Source organism: Triturus cristatus, chromosome 2_2 (genome assembly GCF_964204655.1).
Source record: "Triturus cristatus chromosome 2_2, aTriCri1.1, whole genome shotgun sequence".
Classification (NCBI taxonomy): domain Eukaryota; kingdom Metazoa; phylum Chordata; class Amphibia; order Caudata; family Salamandridae; genus Triturus; species Triturus cristatus.
Genome location: NC_140582.1, coordinates 1,197,511,379 through 1,197,531,644, shown reverse-complemented (window position 1 = coordinate 1,197,531,644; position 20,266 = coordinate 1,197,511,379).

The window sequence follows — 20,266 nt, the reverse complement described above, 5'->3', positions numbered from 1 at the left end:
GTGGCTCATCAATATTCATGAGCCTCACATTTTGTGACCCCATTGAGAATCGCAATCAGTGTCTCTGACACTGTTGTACATTCCAAATTGCGACTCGCAATTTGCGACTCGCAATTGAGCGCAAATTGCAAGTCGCAAATTGAAATGGTCGTACATCTGGCCCATGGTGCTGAAACCTCCATTCGTCCTGAAGAAGAACACTTACAACAGAGCTTTCTCAAGTGCCGCTAATGGGCAAATTCATCCCATAACTCCCTTCAGAGCAAACACCAAACAGTTGATTATCAACCGCTCCTTACCGGTACATAACCTACTAGCCCCACAGGACTTCTGAAATGAAGTTCATTGGGATCTGTAAAACCCTCTTTCAGAGAGTCTTATAACAGGACTTACCGATGCTGATGCCCAGTTTAACTTTAAAATATGACATCTTTTATGGTGTTTATTCGATTGCAAAAACTGTATTATGATGTAAGCCTTCGGGAGCAGAGTTTATTGTATGTGCATATGCTCTTTTCCTGCTATTGAATGCAATGCTTCACTCAAGTGTTAGATATGAATGCTTGCTTCTATCTCTACTGAAATCACTATATCTCTGTGAAGGGCTCTGATAACCTAACGGGTCACATTCGCGCTCTCTAAGACAATAAATAAATAAATAAATGTTATCCTACGTGAATGATAGGCTTTACAGCAGTGAAAACAAATTTAGGAGTTTTTCACTACTAGAATATGTAAAACTTAAAAGTACATTTCCCACCTTTTAATTGCACAGCACCCTGCCCTATGGGCCACCTAGGACCTACATTAGGGGTGACTTATATGTAATAAAAGGAGAATTGAAAGCTTGGCAAGGGGGTTTAAATAACAAGTCAAATTGGCAGTGTGGCACTGCATTTGGATTGCAATGGCATGCCTGGAACAAGTTCTAGAGTGCTCCTTAGATGTGTGACACAATAAGTGCTACAGGCTCACTGGTAGCATTTAATTTACAGGCCCTGGGTATATGGTACCACTCTACAAGGGACTTATAGGTAAAATAAATTTGCTAATTAGGTATATGCTAATCGAATCTTGTTTTACAATTGGAGGCAAACAGGCAAATGTTTTGGAGGAAGACCACCCTAAGGCTGACAGGTCTAACAAGTATCCCCCCCAGCCGAAAGAGGGGAGAGATACTCAACCTCCTGGTGGTTTTCAACCTCCTGGGAGTTCTCATCACTAAGCTGGAAGAACCTGGAGACACCATCAGCATTAGCGTCGTCTGACCTAGGTTTATGTTCCACAGTAAAGTCCATTTCCTGTAGGGAGATGGATCACCTCAACAATTTTGGATTGTTACCCCTCATTTGCATTAGCCACCTTGGGGGCTTGTGGTTGGTCCGAACCTTTAAGTGAGTCCAAAACAAGTATAGTCTTAGCTTCCTCAATGCCCAGACCACAGCAAAGGCTTCTCTCTCAATAGCACTCCACTCCTGTTCCCTGGGAAGTAATCTCCTAGAGATGAAAGCTACAGGTTGGCCCAAAGGCTTCCCAGCGCTAAGAGACCAATGTCAGAGAGGCATTGAAGTGGATTAGTAATACTGACGGAACAGCCACATTTTGATCGATTTCTGGAAGGCTGCTTCTGTTTCCAGGAGTCTAGATTCCCGTGGCAGTGGGTTCCATAGCTTGGGAGTAAGATGAGTAAAGGATCTGCCTCCCCATCTGGCTCTCCTGATTCTGGTAGTTCTTATCAACTGTTGGGAGCCGGACCTGAGGCTTCTGTTTGGGACATAGGGGATCAGCAGGTTACTGATTTTCCTCGGGCCCTTGTTGTTTAACGCTCTGTGCGTCATACAGAGTGCCTTGAACTTAATTCTAGCCTCCGGTTGAAGCCTTTGAGGCACTGGTGTTACTGAGGCAGTCAGTCCAATGTCAGGCATAAGGCAGATTTGTGGACATGAGTTGGTCTGTACCTGTGTGGTACTGTGGAGTATGGTGAGTACAGAAGCAGCAGGGCCATTGAAAAGTGCTAATACTGTGGAGTCCAGGTCCTAGAAAAAGGACCCAGACTGTCTGATCCACACTGCTCAGCGAACTCAAGAGTCCACTTTAATCATCTGTCCTGCTAGTTGAATGACTAATGACCATGAGTGGAGGGAAAGTGAGAAATCCAATGGGAGACTGCGTACCCACATAATCAAGATTTGGATCACCAGCACCATAAAAGCAAGGCCAAATGAAGGAAAGTAATCATTGGAAACCAACTTGCCAACAAAATAGAAGAAAGGTTGACTCAGTAAACCTAAAAGACTAGCTCCTGAATTTGAATTTAGCCCCTGCCCTTGGAGAGTGAACAGTTTTTGGTCTATCAATGCTAGTTAAGCACGTTGGCAGATTTATTAAGAATTCACGCAATGCCATTCAGCAAAGCAAATTGCTGTGCAGAATTGCGTGAATGCGTGAGAGCTGAAATGCACCATATGAACTAAGACTTGACACTGTTCATGCCTTCCCTTCGCTGGCACACTTGAGATTGCCTAGCTCCAATGCAGACACCCTTGCACCATGGTGGAAGGGTGCCTACATTATGGAAAGGATTGTTTTTGTGCAGGAAGGGACACCTTTCTGAAAAAAACAATCCTTAGAGACATATTACCCTTTCTATGTGTGCTGCAGAATGCATCTCACATAGAAAGAGTAAGTAACAGAGAGAAATAAACATAATTCTGCACATTACATCCGACTGTGGGTGCCGCTTTCCGTGGCTGTTCTGAGCCTTTCGTTTCTCAACCGTATCGGAGGGGCGCCCCTTCCAGTTTTTCTAACTTTGCTGCAAAACACCCCAAACACTTTTATCTAGGGGAAGAATTTCTATTTGCATTATTAACCCGTCACATGAATGTCCTAAAATGGCCGAGAAAACGCGGGATTTCTATTGCGCATACGTCTACTGCATCTACGTAGTATGACTCTGTCGCTTTTGGTGGCAAACTTTTGCAGCTGCGCAATGGCACTAAATATGGCCGCTTCGAACTCACATGCTGATGCACCTGCTACTGCTAAACTAAACGTCGTAAGTTCTATTAAACACTAATGCAAAAGATTTAAATGAGTAAATGGGGATAGAGTAGAAATAAGTGGTATACAGTGAAATCATTTGCTGCCGTGTTCTAACGTGTCTTTTTCTGACTTTATTATTAGTTCTTATTTGGGCATCGGAGGGTGACTGGAATCCCTACCTTCCTTGAACTGTGAGCATAGAGACTGACCAGAAACAATGATGGCTCCCGTGTCACTCAGTCAAGGCCACCTTGAATGAAGAAGTCTGGAAAGTTCAACTGATGACCCTTGTTAGAGCAACAATATTGAATAAAATGTTTTAACTTACTGAGTAATATGAAATGCGAGTGGGAATAAAGCTATGGGAGAAGAAAATTAAGGGGCGGGCACTTAAAACAATGGCTGATAGAGAAAACCTTATTTTTAGGTGGTGTGATGAACTCACCTCCTCATCCTGACCAATCAGAATAAGGGAAAACATAAAATGATACATTGGGGGTGGTACAGGAATCAAGAAACAGTATAATTGAGGTGAGATAGCTAGAAACCTCGTCCGACTTGTCAGATCCGTCATTCCGTCTCGTCACTGACCCAACACGTATACTGCTCCTGTTACTGTCCGAGACGCTGTCTCAGACCCTGCTGCTGCCAGAAACTCTGTCCCAGAGTTTGAGATACTGATCGATAATCTATTCATCTAGTGGCATTGCGGAAAAGGGACACCCGAGGAGAGTAGTACCAGAGAGGTGGCGTTGTACATTAGAAGAAGTTACCCTTCCAGATCCGAATCTGCCCCCTCTTGTACCTGTCTTGGAGATTCTATCTGGCCCCCTATTACGGATTAGGGTTCATCTTTGACCATGGGTAAATATAATCAGCGAAAACTGTCTGTTATGCCTGCTTCCTTTTTCCCTCCTCCCTTTTCAGGTACCGTCATCATTGATCATTTTAGCTCTACTATGAATTATTTTGTGTACTTTGCCTCTTGAAAATGAAGGTGGTTACTGTAATTGAATTTTGACTCACAAATTAATTTAGATAAAGGTTTTCAAAACTTCTTGAATCTGTGGTTATTCAGAGTAAAGAGGTAAATGTCATTCTACCTTAAACTAACTCAGCAATCAGATCCATTGAGGAAAGGAAATATTTATCGAGTTGGTAAGACTTGGTAAAGGTGAATAACAAAGTTACAGGTATTACACAAAATTAATGCGTGCTGGGTTTTACTAGCTTATTGTATGAATGTGGTTTGGGCCCAGGTGAGTATTAGGTGTATGTGTGACCAGAGCTGGTAACCCGCGCTCCATCAGTTTTTCTTGGTAGCAGAGGCATGGCTTGATTCTAGTTAGTTAGGTAGTGAATATTGTAGTTGAAATTATTGATATGCATTAACACTTGTTGTTGTTGTCATCGTTATTAAGGTTATCTGAAGTTCCTGGGAATATTGAATAGCGGATGGTGAATGGAAGCCATACTGCAGTGAGGTTACTTGTCAGGATTCAGGAAAAGTGCGGAAAGTTAGGTAAAACTAGAAGCACTGTTTTAGGGATTATTTTCTGTATGTAAGTGAGAGCAATTGGAGGCTAAAGAGTTCACTGGTGAAACTTTGGTCTTATTTCACCTAGAAAGGGTAATACTTAAAGAGTAGCAGGTTCTCTAATGCTTGAGTGAACAGTAAGCGGAAAGGTTTTACTTGTAATGTGTGAAGGGTAAGCGGAAAAGCTTTACTCGCAGTAAAAGAAACTGACTATTCTTTGGAAATTAGAGAATCTGACACAGTAGCAAATGTTTTATGTTGTTGATTTATGCAAAATATGTACAAAATACTGAGAAATTTAGGTTAACCATTACCTTGTAAAGGAGGGGTCAGTTGCGGGTGCTGCACTGACGTCACAAAGAGCCGCGTTGAGATTGGTAGGACAGCGGGTATGTGACTTGCGCAAGTTTTGTAAAGGAGGGGTCAGTAGAAAGGAGTGATACTGATGTCATTTAAAGCCGCGCTAGTATTGGCTAACCCATAAAGTAAATTGAATTCAGATTGGATACGGAAATAAGAGATGCACTAGTATTGGAGAAAAGGGATTTGAGTAACTATAAACATAGAAGTCCCAAGAATAATAATAGACAACGGATTGTGTATGTATGACCCCACATTAACAGGGAGTCACCCAGATAGAAATTATTTAGGGTTTGTCTATCAGCAATACTTGAGAGGAAGAACACGAAAAATGTACGGTGAGAAAAGAAAAATGTCGTTTATGCAGAAAATAAAAAATTATTTAAAGAAAATATAAGCACATTAAAACTACAGAAGGAATTCTCATTCCTCCTCCGAAAACTCCTGCATCTTACATGATGGTAGAGAGAGGTTATCATACCTGTGTATGGTTAGAGAATTGGATCGAATACACGAATGATGATGGAATTTTGGCTTTCCCAGAATACGGAACATTTAATGGGAGAATTTTACATAATTTACGCACAAGAATGAATGAGTTAGAACCCAGACCTAGATTGACTCAGTATGAGGCATTAGAAGAGTGGGAAACTGAGGCATTTGAATGAGATAGACCAAGGTGCAACAGGAATTTGAGTAGTTTTTACCCAAAATTTCCTCGTGAAACCCGAGACAAGCAAAAGAAACAATGGAGGAAAGCCGTGTTAACTAAGGGATTATATCCTGTATTGATGGCTGATGAACAGACAGGAAGTAAATGTACAGAAAAGAAAAAACACTTAATGACGACAGGTGGGGGGGACTCCGAAGAGGACTATTTAGAAGAGATATTAATGAAAAGTCCTCCGCCATATCAGGAAGGGCCAAGTAGAATTACCCCGAGTGCTCCATTCTTAGAGACACCTTTGGTGCCACAAATATTACATGAGAAACCAATGGAAAGGGAACTCCAAGAAAAGGAAAGAGAGGCAATAAATAAAAATAGAGAAGAATTAATACAAACGATAACACAGTTAAACACACATCCTGAAGCTCTAACTATACCTGTGACTATAGGTCCTGTTGTTCCGTTGTACGGAGATAAATCAAACTGTCCTAAAACTCCTGTCATGACCACACCGATCATTGAACCTAGAAAAGGAAAAATAATAGTCGATGGCCAAGCTAGTGATTGTGAGTCTGTAATATAATTAATGGACTTGCCGATAAGAGGGCAAATAAATGACACACCCAGAAGAGTCACACCAGGTTGTTCAAAAGAAGTGAGACATCCACCGGAACAAAGAGTGCCACACTAATAACACCAGAAGAGTTAGACACGAGACATAGAAAAACCCGATCTACCACCTAAAAATACTAGATGTTTTGAAACTAAGAGTAGAATTGGAAGAGATGATACCGGGAAATGTTTGGTTGGAAAGGTTGAATACCTTTAATGAGGAAGAATTGCTGTTCATTTGCAGAAGTATAACTCGAAATACAAAAATATTTCATGAAAAATTAATGAATCTGGCCTCGGAAATGGGACTCGATGTGGGAAGATCCAAGGTTCTGCAAAAACCCTATAGAGCAGAATTTTTTGATAAGGATTTAGAAAATATGAACGTGTCTGGCAGAAAGTTGCAAGTTAAGGAATTAATGACGATATTGCAAAAATGGGGAGACTTAGACAGGTGGAAAGCAAGGTGGACAAAGAAAAAGGAATAAGCACAGACCAGTTGAGTAACATCAGAGTATTTAATGACAGAAACGGATATAGCAGAAGGTTTGTACTCAATGAGAGAAGTTCCAGTGGGAGGTTATGTACATGTCCCATGGATGAGACAGGATATTTTGTCATTTACAACTGATTTCCCAAAGCTGAGGGAGAAGCCTGTGGAATGGTATAGACAAGTCAAAAGGTTTGTGAAGGTTTCGAAAGTTCTGTTGAAAGATTTGAATGGTCTGTTTGACATAGTGGTACCGGCTGATTTGTGGGCTGAGTGTAAAATTACGGTTGATTGGCTAAATAATGAGTACCCGAGAGACAAGAAAACTGGAGCCTCGTCTGAAGAAGTTATGAGAAAATATAACCAAGTCAAAATTCCCCCAAAGGAGACAGATTGGATAAAAATAGATAGAACAACTCAGGAAAAGGATGAGTCTGTTCATGCGTACTACAAGCACCTCTTACAGGTGTTCAAACAGTATAGTGGGGTGGAAAGTTTTGGGAATAAAGATATGACTCATTTTGTGTATTGATTTGTCAATGGATTAAAGAAGGACATTTCTGAAATGATTAAGCAGCATAATTTGTGTTGGCAAGCAAAACCCATAGATGAGATTCTAAAATATGCAAAGTATTGTGGAGATAAAACTGACTATAGGCGGAAACGTTTAGAAGAAAAGGTGATGTGGGCACAAGTTAAGCTAGCAGAGCAACAAGAACTCCAGTTAACTAACATGGCAGGAACACCAGGAAAAGGGCAAGGAAATGGTGAAAATAATGGGGGAAAACCAAAAGGGCGATTGAGCGGAGAAGAGGCAAAGAAAAAATTCCCTTGTCACGGGTGCGGAAAATTTGGGCATTGGAAAAACGAGTGTAAGAATATGCAAAATAATAATAGCCCAAATCAAACTTTAAATCCGCAGATGCAGAATGAGGTGATAATGAGTCAACCACAACAGGTTGTAAACCTGCAGAATCAATTGCCACCTCCCCCTATGCCAAATTTTGTGAGTCAAGCCAAGTACAGTACGGACACCGGATTTCAAGAAAGAAGTGGAAAGAAAAATTACCTAACATCACAGTTTTTTTTGCAGGACCCATATTTGGAGGACCAAGATCAATGACGGTGCCTAAGAGGGGGGATGAGGATTGCGTACTTGGTGCATCCTTACCGGTAGATCAGTCAGGTCCGAATATCGACGGAGAGGTAGAGGGAAATAACATTACCTTTTTATTGGACACTGGCGCTACCCGTCTACTGTGAGAACAGCAGACATTCCAAACCTACCCCTCTCGGGAGAAGCGATCCTAGTAGGGGCCGTTTCTAATAAACAAATTAGGACCCTTATTACAAAGCCAATGGAAGTATGCATTGGAAACTTCAAAGAGATGCACAAGTTTCTCGGGTGCGACTCTAGTCCAGTGAATTTATTAGGGAGGGATTTGTTGTGCAATATGAATTGCACCATATTCTGCACACTGGACGGTGTTGCTATTCAAACCCCAAATGAAGACGGAATATACAAAATCATGCTAGCTAAGCAAGGAGCAGAAGTTAATTAGTTATATTCAATAATAACCCCAGATGACTTACCAGAAGAGGTAAAACTGACAGTAAATCCAGATGTGTGGGATTTTACTGGAAAAGAAGTAGGATTGATGACAGATGTAGACCCTGTAAAGGTGACAGTAAAAGAAGGTGCGGTTTTTCCGAACACCCGGCAATACAAAATGAGTCCTGAAGTTAAAGCTGGTAGTGCAGCAGAAATTAACAGAATGGTCGAACAAGGCATATTAAAAGAGATCTTGAGTAGTCCCTGTAACTCACCTATAATTGGCATTAGGAAACCCAACGGCAAATATAGGGTAGTTCAAGATTTACGAAAGATTAAGAAAATTGTTGTGCCCTGTTGTCCAGTGGTGCCCAACCCTGCAGTGATCCTGTACCAAATACCATGGAATGCGAGGTGGTTTTTACCTTGATTGATTTATGCCATGCTTTTTTCTCCATCCCATTGCATCCAGATAGCCAGTTTTAATTTTCTTTCAAATTTGAGGATCATGTTTATGTTTGGAATCGTGTCCCTCAAGGGTACACAGGGAGTCCTTCAATTTTTAATCAAATTTTGTAAAAATGTCTTGAGACTTTGGTAATGCCTAAAGAATCTGTCCTCGTACAGTATATTGATGATCTTTTGGTCGCGTCAAAAACAAAAAGTGACTGTGTGACAGATTCCATGGCCTTGCTAAACCATTTAGCCAAAGGTGGACATAAAGTTTCCCCTGAGAAGCTACAGTTTTGCAGAAAAGAAGTGAAATATCTAGGTCACCAGATAGAACGAGGAGAAAGGAGAGTGACCTCAGAGAGAATAAAAATAATAAAACAAATTAAGTTACCGCAAACCCAGAAGGAAATAAGAATGTTCCTAGGGGTAGTTGGGTATTGCAGGCAGTGGATTATGGGATTTTCCTTGCTGGCAAAACCCTTGATACAGATGACAAAGAAACGAGCAAAAGTACAGATAGAATGGGATGATGAGAGCATGAAATCCTTTCTGAAATTACAAAATTGTTTATGTAAGGCCCCTGCTTTAGGTATGCCCGATTACTCAAAAGATTTCACCTTATTTTGCTGTGGGAGAGATAATTGTGCCCTCTCAGTTCTAACTCAGATTCATGGTCTGATGCTATGCCCAGTGGCATACTTTTCTGCTACCTTAGATCCTGTAGCATCCGCTTTGCCAGGATGCCTAAAAGCTGTGGCAGCAACATGTGTAAGTCTTGAGCAAAGTGAGACAATTGTGATGGGACACCCTGTAAAGGTATATGTTCCCCATGCAGTTGTTATTCTTTTGACACAAACTCAAACACAATACCTTACCCCAAGCAGATTAACAAAATATGAAAGATCATTTTAGGAGTAGAAAATTTGACCATTGTTCGATGTACTATACTTAACTCAGGTACTCTGTTACCAGATCCATAAAATGAAGAAGTAAAAGATGACCCCGAACATGACTGTCTTCATGTAACAGAACTTAGTACAAAACCACGTCCAGACATACAAGATGAGCTGTAAAAAGATGCTGAGCATGAATTCTTTGTAGATGGTTCATGCATGCACCATGAAGAGGGAGGATTAAGTGCTGCTTATGCTGTGTGTACATTGGCCAAAATAGTCAAAGCATCCTATTTACGAGGAGTCAGGTCGGCACAAATAGCTGAATTGATTGCTTTCATTAAAACCTGCAAAAAGGGAAGATATTGGAGAGTACCCATTTACACTGACAGTCAGTATGGTTATGGGGTTGTGCATGACTTTGGCCAGCTCTGGATGCAGCAAGACTTTCTGACTTCTTCAGGGACTCCCATTAAAAATGGACAATTTGTCAAAGAATTGCTTGAGGCAATACAGTTTCCAAAAGAAGTGGCTGTGGTTAAGTGTGCCGCACACCAGTCAGGAAATGACTGTGTGACTGCAGGCATTCGGTACGCTGACCAGGTCGCTCAGCATTGTGCAAGATCCCGAATGGCAGTAAACAGAAAAATTGAACATTGTGGAAACAGCTGTCAACGTATGCTATTGTCGGGGTTAGAAACATGGAGAGAAGTGAAAGGACTACAAGATGAGGCAGAAACAAAAGAAAAAGAGGAGTGGGTGAAAACTGGTTGTACATAAAGGGCCGAAGATGGTGTGTCGGTTTACTTAGACGACAGACCTGTGTTGCCAGACAGCATGTTTGCACCTATCGCTAGAATGTATTATGGAGACACTCACATAGGCAGAGATGCAATGATCAGACTTTTCAGGCAGGATTGGTTTAACCCAAGGTTTAGAAATGTTGCCGAAAGGCTTTGCCAAAGCTGTTTGACATGTCAGCAAATGAATCCCGGCAAGAGAACTGTAATCTATATGGGAAAAATTGGAAAGGCTGAAGGAACTTTCATAAGACTTCAAATCAATTTAATTCAGTTACCTGCCTGTCGAGGATTAAAATATATACTTGTCATTGTTTGTTTATTTTCAAAGTGGGTGGAGGCATATCCCACCAAAAGAAATTACAGTTTGACAGTAGCCAGACTCCTACTAAGAGAACTCATTCCTCGGTTCGGGTTTTCCAGGAACTATTGAATCAGACAGAGGGTCTCATTTTAATAATGAAATAATTCGATTAATTTGTGAAGCATTTAAAATTGAACAGAAGTGGACTGCACATACCGTCCAGAGGCATCTGGAGTGGTAGAACAATGGAATGGCACAATTAAGTCTAGGTTGGGGAAAGTGTGTGCATCCACTCCACTGGACTGGCCTGATGCCTTACCTATTGTTCTGATGGGACTCAGAAGTATTCCAGACAAAAATATGGGTTGAGTCCCCATGAAATCATCATGGGAAGAGCAATGAGGCAGGCATGTATACCAGGACACAAGTTGTTGAATATAACTGATGATTTGGTACTGGAGTATTGCAAATAATTGGCTGACCAAGTGCGTTCTATCTCTCATCAGGTTGGAGAAGACGCAGTCGCCAGGCAGCAGATTCAAGCGCATGATCTGAATCCCGGTGACTGGGTTGTAGTGAAGAATCACACACGAGAGACTTGCCTAGCACCAAGGTGGGAAAAACTACATCAGGTTATATTAGTCACAACAACAGTCATAAAATGTGCAGGCTTGCCTAATTGGATTCATGCAAGCCACACTAAAAGAGTACCAGCACCTGACGAGGGGGAACCTCAACTGACTCAGGCAGTTGAGGGGGCTGAAGGTTGCACAGCTGAAGGATCTCAAGTAGTAGGTCTTGAAGTAGCTGACGAAGAACAACCGAGCACCAGTCAGGATGATTGAAAACCTGTAGTAGATATACCAGAGATAATTGTAAGAACAAGAGGCCAAACTAGACAAGCCAGTCAAGAAAAGAGCGGAGAACAGATAGGCAGAGAAGAAGCTGCTAAAGAAACAGAAAATAAAATAGATTGTAAACCTGAGCAGGACAAGGTAGGGAAGGTACCAATTACCCAAACAAAAGAAATCAAATTTATAGAACCAGAGACTGGGGAAGAACAGGAAGGAACTAAAGAGAGTGAATAGGTAAAAGACAATAAAGATTCAAAGGAAATTGAGCAAGAGCCAATAAGGGAAGTTACAGAAATTCAGGCAGATACAGAGAAAGCGACAATAAAAATTGAACCTGAACTAGGTCGGACTAGTGAAAGGGAAAACATTCAGGAAGAAAGTAGTGAATTAATAAGCCTTGCACAAGATCAGAAAGAAAGAGACAGAATTAATCAAGTTGTGCCACAAATCAACGAAAACAAAAGAGCATCTGAAGAAGGTGCAAGTGCAGTGCAAGCTAAACGAATTAGAAAAGGTGATAATAGGCCAGGTGTTATCAAAAGATTGAAATATCACCTCAAGACAATACCCGAAGAACCCAGAGCAAAATTTCTAAATAACAAATTCAAAGGTCCTGAATGGACATATGTAATTCTCGAAGATTTTGAGAATTTAGAGATAATTGAGGAGGAAATTGAAAAATTTAAATGCAGAGCAAATTAACGAATAAGTGAGACCACCTTGAAACTAATTCCCCTCTTGTAACTCTGTTCAGAAGTTGAAACACTCAAATAGAGAAGAGAAATCTTCCTTTTCCCTTAGAGAATGGCTGACAATAGAGCGGTTGGAAAACCAAATTGTTTAAAGAAATGTTGCAGAATGTGTATATGTAGCATATTTCTAATACTCCTAATATGGTTATTATTAACAGTGGCCATACCTTATTTAATGGTCAAAAGTGTACAGAATAACAGTAACACACATGAAAAGGTAGCTACTATCAAAGGAGATAGAGTAGAATTAGAAGCACCAGATGAGTCAGATTTACATCACACTGTGAATAAAAATGACACTAATTGAAATGTTTTCACAAACCTATTAGTACAATATGTAGAAACTATGGAAGTTAGTAATTGTTATGTCTGCATGAAATTACCTGCATCTGTAACTGAGGGAGTGACCTATCATCATTTACCCTTAACCTATGGTATATCCTGTAGTGTTTTAGCAAGTTTATTTTATAAAACTGGAAAACTGCATTATTATTATTCTAACATAGATGTGATTTTCTCTGAGGTTCCTTTGCGAAAGAGCACGAACCCTGTCCTTAGTACGAGAGATTCTAAATTTATGGGTGAATATTTCTTAACCATGAAACAATAGAAATAGCTGAAGCACATAATAACAATTTAACCTGTAAATTGCATGAAGAAGAGAAAATATTTTTGAATTTATTGGAACAAAGGAGACAGGATTTCCAACAAAGAGCTTTTACAGCTAAGCCTCAGATACCTAAATGGGCTGAGGAAGAACAGCATTATACAAATGACAAAACTCATGCTGCCATGTCTTTAGATTTTGAAAAGAAAGGGAAAATCTGTCGCCATAGGTTAAAAACAGACTATAACAATGTGTTTATTGGTTCCAGTGAATGTGAGCACAATTTCTTAATAATTGGGGGATGGGGACTAAAAGGAGGAACTGATGCAGTATTTCCTGGAGTTTATTATGTATGTGGCAATAAAGCCTACTTTAGGCTACCAGACCATTGGTATTGGAGTTGCTATTTTGGAATAGTATTCCCTAAGGTTTAGCATGTAAAAAGGCTCATTGGAAACACGTGTAAAAAGAGCTAGTTTTTCAGCAATTGTAGATTACATTTTTGGTGCATTGATACCTTCAGCGGGAGTTCTTCTGAATTCACGAAAGATTTGCCAGTTGTCTAAGGTAGTCGATCGGTTATCTACTGACACTGCTGGAGGATTTCTGCTCATCAACACTGAATTAGTTGCGGTCAGATCTATGGTAATGCAAAATCGACTTGCCCTTGACATATTATTGGCAAAAGAGGGTGGAGTCTGTAAATTATTGAAAACGCAACATTGTTGCACGTATATTCCAGATAAAAGTGTTCAAATTGGAAAATATATTAAAAATATTACAAAATTGGAGGAAGAATTGAAACCACTGGAAGTTGAAAGTGTATGGTACAAATTTGCAAATAGCTTTTCTAACATAGGTAGTTGGTTTTCCAATTTAAGAATAGGTATTCTAGGTCATATAATACTGCCCATAATGGGAATAACGCTATTAGTCTTAGCAATAATGTGTTGGCACAAGTGATGTAAAAGAAGAAAGAAATATGAAGTGAATGAAAGGGGTAAGAAGAGAAAACTTGAAGAAATACAGTTAGAAGAGTTGAAAGGAGACTTTTATAAAAGAATGAGAGGATTGCAGTGCAAAAAGGAAAAAAAGAGAAATGAAAGGGTTGAAGAAGAAATTGAGATGTGCTAAAAGTTGGCATCTGTTTCAGTAAAAATTTTAAGAGGGGATTGATGTAGCAAGGATTTGTGAAAGAGACTTGCTTGGATTCAATCCTCTCAAATAACATGTAATAATGTAATCAATTTGTTTCATAAATACTAAAATCGCAAAACACCACGAACACTTTTATCTAGGGAAGCTTTTCTATGTGCATTGCTAACCCGTAACATGAATGTCCTAGAATGGCCAACAAAATGCGGGATTTCTATTGCGCATGCGTCTACTCCATCTGTGTAGAATGACTCTGTTGCTTTTGGTGGGAATATTTTGCAGCTGCGCAATGGCACTAAAAATGGTCGCTTCGAACTCACATGCTAATGCACCTGCTACTGCTAAACTAAACCTCGTAAGTTCTATTAAACACTAATGCAAAAGATTTAAATAAGTAAATGGGGATAGAGTAGAAATAAGTGGTATACAGTGAAATCATTTGTTTCCGTGTTCTAATGTGTCTTTTTATGACTTTATTATTAGTTCTTATTTGGGCCTCGGAGGGTGACTGGAATCCCTACCTCCCTTGAACTGTGTGCGTGCGCATAAAGACTGGCCAGAAACAATTATGGCTCCTGTGTCACTCAGTCAAGCCCACCTTGAATGAAGAAGCCTGGGAAGTTCAACTGATGACCCCTGCGAGAGCAACAAGATTGAATAAAATGGTTTAACTTACTGAATAATATGAAATGAGAGTGGGAATAAAGCTATGGGAGAAGAAAATTAAGGGACGGGCACATAAAACAATGGCTCATAGAGAACACCTTATTTTTAGGTGGTGTGATGAACTCACCTCCTCATCCTGACCAATCAGAATAAGGGAAAACAGAAAATAATACATTGGGGGGGATGGTACACGAATCGAGAAACAGTATAATTGAGGTAAGATAGCCAGAGACCTCATCCGACTTGTCAGATCTGTCATTCCGACTCTTCACTGACCCAACACGTATACTGCTCCAGTTACTGTCCGAGATGCTGTCTCAGACCCGGCTGCTGCCAGAAACTCTATCCAAGAGTTCCAGATAGTGATCGATGATCTATTAATCTAGAGGGATTGCGGAAAAGGGACACCCGAGGAGAGTAGTGCCAGAGAGGGGTGTAACGCAGGCGTTGTACATTGAAGGAGTTATCCGTCCAGATCCGAATCTGCCCGATCTTCTACCTGTCTTGGAGATTCTATCTGTCCCCCTATTACGGAGTTGGGTTAATCTTTGCCCATATGTAAATATAATCAGCAAAATCTGTCTTTGATGCCTACTTCCTTATTCCCTCCTCCCTTTTCAGGTACCGTCATCATTGATCATTTTAGCTCTGCTATGAATTATTTTGTGTACTTTGCCTCTTGAAAATGAAGGTAGTTACTGTAATTGAATTTTGACTCACAAATAAATTTAGATAAAGGTTTTCAAAACTTCTTGAGACTGTGGTTAACCAGAGCGAAGAGGTAAATGCCATTCTACCTTAAACTAACTCAGAAATCAGATCCATTGAGAACAGGAAATATTTATAGAGTTGGTAAGACTTGATAAAGGTGAATAACAAAGTTACAGGTATTACACAAAAATGATGCTAGCGGGGTTTTACTAGCTTATTGTATGAATGTGGTTTGGGCCCAGGTGAGTATTAGGTGTATGTGTGACCAGAGCTGGTAACCGACGCTCCATCAGTTGCCCCCGCTGCACCGAGCCTTTGCTCATGGACGGTGTGGCCGTGACTTTGGAGCCAACTGCCTTTCTCCCTCCTGACTCTCTGGCCCTTTTCCCCCTCGGGTAGCCCGCTGCTAAATTTGCTCTTGGTGTTTCTGGGAATGTTTTTCTCTTTGACTTTTGGACTTGGACCCTTGTGTCCGCCGCCATTTTGTGACTTGCTTCTTTTACTCCCTTATACCTGATCCGCCATCTTAGAGATCTCTGACCTCTTCCTCTGTCCCAACTGTGCGACCTTTCTATTGTCTCCCCTCTGCCTCTGACCTACTCCTTGCTGTCGAACTCGTTACTATCTCTGTTTCCCTCTCTCGCTTTGTTTCACTTTCACTTTCCTGTCCTTATCTGCATTCCTTTCCCTCTCTCCTTTTGTTACCCTCTCACTTTCCTGTCCTTCTCTGCCTTTTTTTCCCTTTCTTTCTGTGCTCCCTCTTCCTTCCCCTGCCCCTTAGATTGTTCTTGTCTCCTATTCTCTGCCGCTTTTACTGCTATCGCACTGCTTTTCGTTGCCTCACCTGGCATCTTCGTTTGCCATCCTCGAGTATTCTCATGTCCTTACCCCCTGTTTTTATTGTGTAACTTTGTGTAATTTATTGTACCTCTGTTGATACTCTTGTAAAGCGCTCAGATACCTCTGGGTCTGGCCAGCGCAATATAAAACTAACAAAATAAATAAATAAATAAACTGTGGAAGGCATGGCATTTGACGCATTGCGAGTTTTACTAGCTTTTGAAAATCTGTGAATATGCCAAAATGTATGGGTGAATGCATGGGAATATCCATGCTCCACCCATGGAATGCTTCACAATGAAAGGTAACACAAGGCAGCACTATGCATTTTGGTACTTTACCAAACCACGGAAAGACAAGCAAAGTGGCTTTGCATGGCTTAATATCTACCAAAAATGAGTTTACATCACAAACACTATCCAACTGTGATGCAAAATCATAGGAAATCTGCCCCTGGAACTTTGGGAATACTTGTAGACAGGTTGGAAGTGTGTTTAATGACCATTTTTTATTTGAACCCCCTCGCGCCTGCCCAAAAGCAGACACATAAGCGTTTTTGAAGACACATCCGGGGAGCTTGTGATACTGGTAATGGATGTACACTGTGTGAAGCCTCCACACCCAAGCTGCAAGCCCACTTTATACAGGAGTGTCCAGCTCACTTTGTGGTCACTGAAATATCAGCTCTTTACCATTTGACTGTGTGAAGATGCGGTGTGACACATGATATAACCATGTGTGTTGGCATGTCTAAGTGCATTATTTTAATTTTATTTCACTTGAGTGTTTGTCATCACTGGGAGGAAGTTGTCCACCTGAACAGAGCATGGCTCTGCACCTGATCCCATCTGTTTGCAGCTGGCCGTGCAGGCTCTGAGAGTGGTGTCCCAGAAAAGGTTTCAGGCTTGACATCTGCTTCAAGTCTTGAGAAAGTAATAAAGACAAACTTCTACTGTTGCTTTTGGAAAGTGCCAACTTTAATAGTGCTCTTTGTCTTTCATGGGAGAGCCAAACCAAGGTAAGAAGAATTTTGATAGTGAAGAAACAAGCATCTTTTCAAAATGCAAATGACAATAACAATAAGAGTGGGCTGAGACTAAGGGCCTGATTTAGTTGTTGGTGGTCCTGGGACCGCCATCAGTTTTTGGCAGTCTGACCACCCACATACTTGGTGCTCTGACCACCTGCATAGCTGGGGTCCAACTTCCCGCATACCTGGTAGACCGACGGGCTGATTAAGATGCAGGCTCTGAGACCACCATCTGACCAACTCAAGATAGCCTCCACGGCCAGATCTGAGCTCCCATGGCGGTAGCGGTGCGGAGAGCGGCAGTCAATGGTGGTGGTGCCAACATGGGCACCGCCATCAGGATGACAGGAGGGCACCTATGTATGCCCCCATGCCATCTACACAGTTGCGTGCTCTGTTGCTCCTGCAGACCGTGCTACAGGGAATTAGTGCACCAGACCACCCAGATGCATTTTAGCATGGCTGAAATTGGCTGCGGCTCTTAACCCCTTCGCCGCGGCACGAATTCCGCCGCGGCGCTGGGGGGGTTTGGGGTCAGCGCGGCACCGCCATGCTCATGACGGAACCACTCCGTCATGAGCCACGGGCGCGCTGTGCTCATGACGGAGTGGTTCCGTCACGACTCTGCCCACTCGCATTATTCGCCCGCACAGGCGGGGAATCAGCGACGCGTGGGCGGAGCGGCCTCAGCATGACGGAACCACTCCGTCATGAGCACACGGCGCCCGTGGCTCATGACGGAGAGGTTCCGTCATGAGCACGCAAGGGGTTAAGTAGAGTCGCAGCAGTCTGCCGTCATAACTACGCCGCAGGCACACCGCCTGCCTTTCGGTGATATCATAATATGGCAGCCGAGATGCTGCCTGGTTGTCAGCATTTTCCCTAATGGCGCCGCCGCAGGCTGGCGGTGTGCACGCCAACAACTAAATCAGGCCCTAAGTGCAACATCTTGCGGCTACAACTGGTAGTAATGATTTAGAGTTGCCTCTCTCTCGAAACCTATATGCGTATGAGTGTCAGTTAGGTGTGCATGTTAAAATTAGGGGTGGTTGTAACTTGCATAATCCTCTCTAGCATAACTATGTGTAATTACCTCCCATTCACTCATACTCATAACAATGAGTATTTTCTGTGAGAAGCATAATCCAGCATTTAGAGCTATTTTCGTAGTGCAAGATGCACTCTTGCATGTGAAATGGGCTAAAGAGTACATTTTGCAGTAACAAAATAGTACTAAATGCTACAGTACACAAACAGCAGAAGTCAGCAGCCGCTCCCTCTCAGTGAGTTCATTGCTCCTGTGCTCCTGTGGAAGAATTTGTGCCCCAAATGACTCTTAGTTACTCAAGCTGGTGCAATCATATAATTTCAGAAATGTCGTACTCTGATTACTCGTGTGTAATAGAAATTTTGCCCAGGTCTAGTTAAAATGTACAGTGAGATCTGTGAAAGTAATTATTATTATTATTAGTTAACATTTCTTAAGCTCATAGCTACCCTAAGGCATCCCAGCGCTAGCAGCCGAGCGAGTAGAGGAGTGAGTTTACAGGTTGATGTTCTGGAACAGCCAGGTTTTCAGGTGCTTTCGAAAGGTAAGATGGTGGGTCTCTGAACGTAGCTGCAGGGGAAGGGTCTTCCAGAGCCTGGCTATGCAATAAGAAAAGGAGCTGCCTCCACTTTGTGTCTTTTGGATTTGAGGGATTACGGCCAGGCTCAGGCTCGCGGAGAAGTTTCCTTGGTTGACATTGTGAGCTGTTGTTATTTCAAGTAGCGCCTCGAGTTACTTGATGACACAATGGAGCATATTTTCAAGCCCCTAGTGTCTCTGGAAAGTCACTTTTTTGACGCTCCGTTGGTGCTCTTTGCTAGCTCATATTTACAAGGCCTCGCTAAGCCACTTAGCGTGGATTAACACAACATAGCCCTCTGCAAAGCAGTTTTCTTCGGCAAAGGGGCGTGCAATAGGTGTTGTTCTGGGTTTTGCCAGTAATACCCATGGCTTTATGACACTGCTCCAGATGTACAAGGGTCTGTAAATCTGAGGCAGGGCCAAAGACAAACTCCTTTCAAAAGGAGGCATTAGAGTGGCGCAACCAGGAGCAATACTTCATTTGTCCTCATTGTTTGCTCTTTCTACCTGTGCTGCATTCTGCAGCACACGTAGAAGGAGCAAAACACCAGTAACGATTGTTTTTGTGCCGGTAGGTGTCCCTTCCTGCACAAGTACAATCATCCCTGCAATGCACCCTTTCACCATGCTAAAGGGTGCCTGCATTGTTGCTAGGCAGCTTTCTTATCACCGGCGCAGGGGTGAGCACAGGGATGTCCCATATTCTTGTTAATACAGCGCATCCCTGTGTTTTCAAAATGAGTAAAATTGCTTGCGGCACTACTCTGAGCTATTTTCAGGTAAATATACCCAATGTCTTTAGGGCTGATATCCGGGCCCTGCACACCTGCACTGGATGTGATGAGTTCATTAGGAGAGTGTAGTCTGACAGTGGTAGAATGTGCGCCTTTGTTCTACTTAAAAAGGGAGAGCTTGGTGTATTTGTGTATAAAGATTCCTGTGAGTTGACTGCGTGCCCTGATCTGGAGCTATGTGCAGTGAGTACATTCAAAGGCTTTGTCCTTAAGAATTGTGAAGAGGTTGTGTGGGTTTGACAGTCCAGGTAATAAATGTATGAACTTCACATGTACTAGTTCATTGTGGGTTGATGTTCTGTGGATGTAATGCAACCACATTCAGTGATCCTGTTGGTGGGATTGGACAAAATGTGTAAGGTAAAGAGGAGGAGGGAGAAAAAAGGGATCAGTGCAGCCATGTCATCACCTAGTAAATAAAGTGTGTGCATTTGTGTTAGGTTTGGATTGGATGTGTATTTGTCATTTGTGCGTCACTAGTTTGTGTTTGTGTGTGCATGTGTTGTGTGTGTGT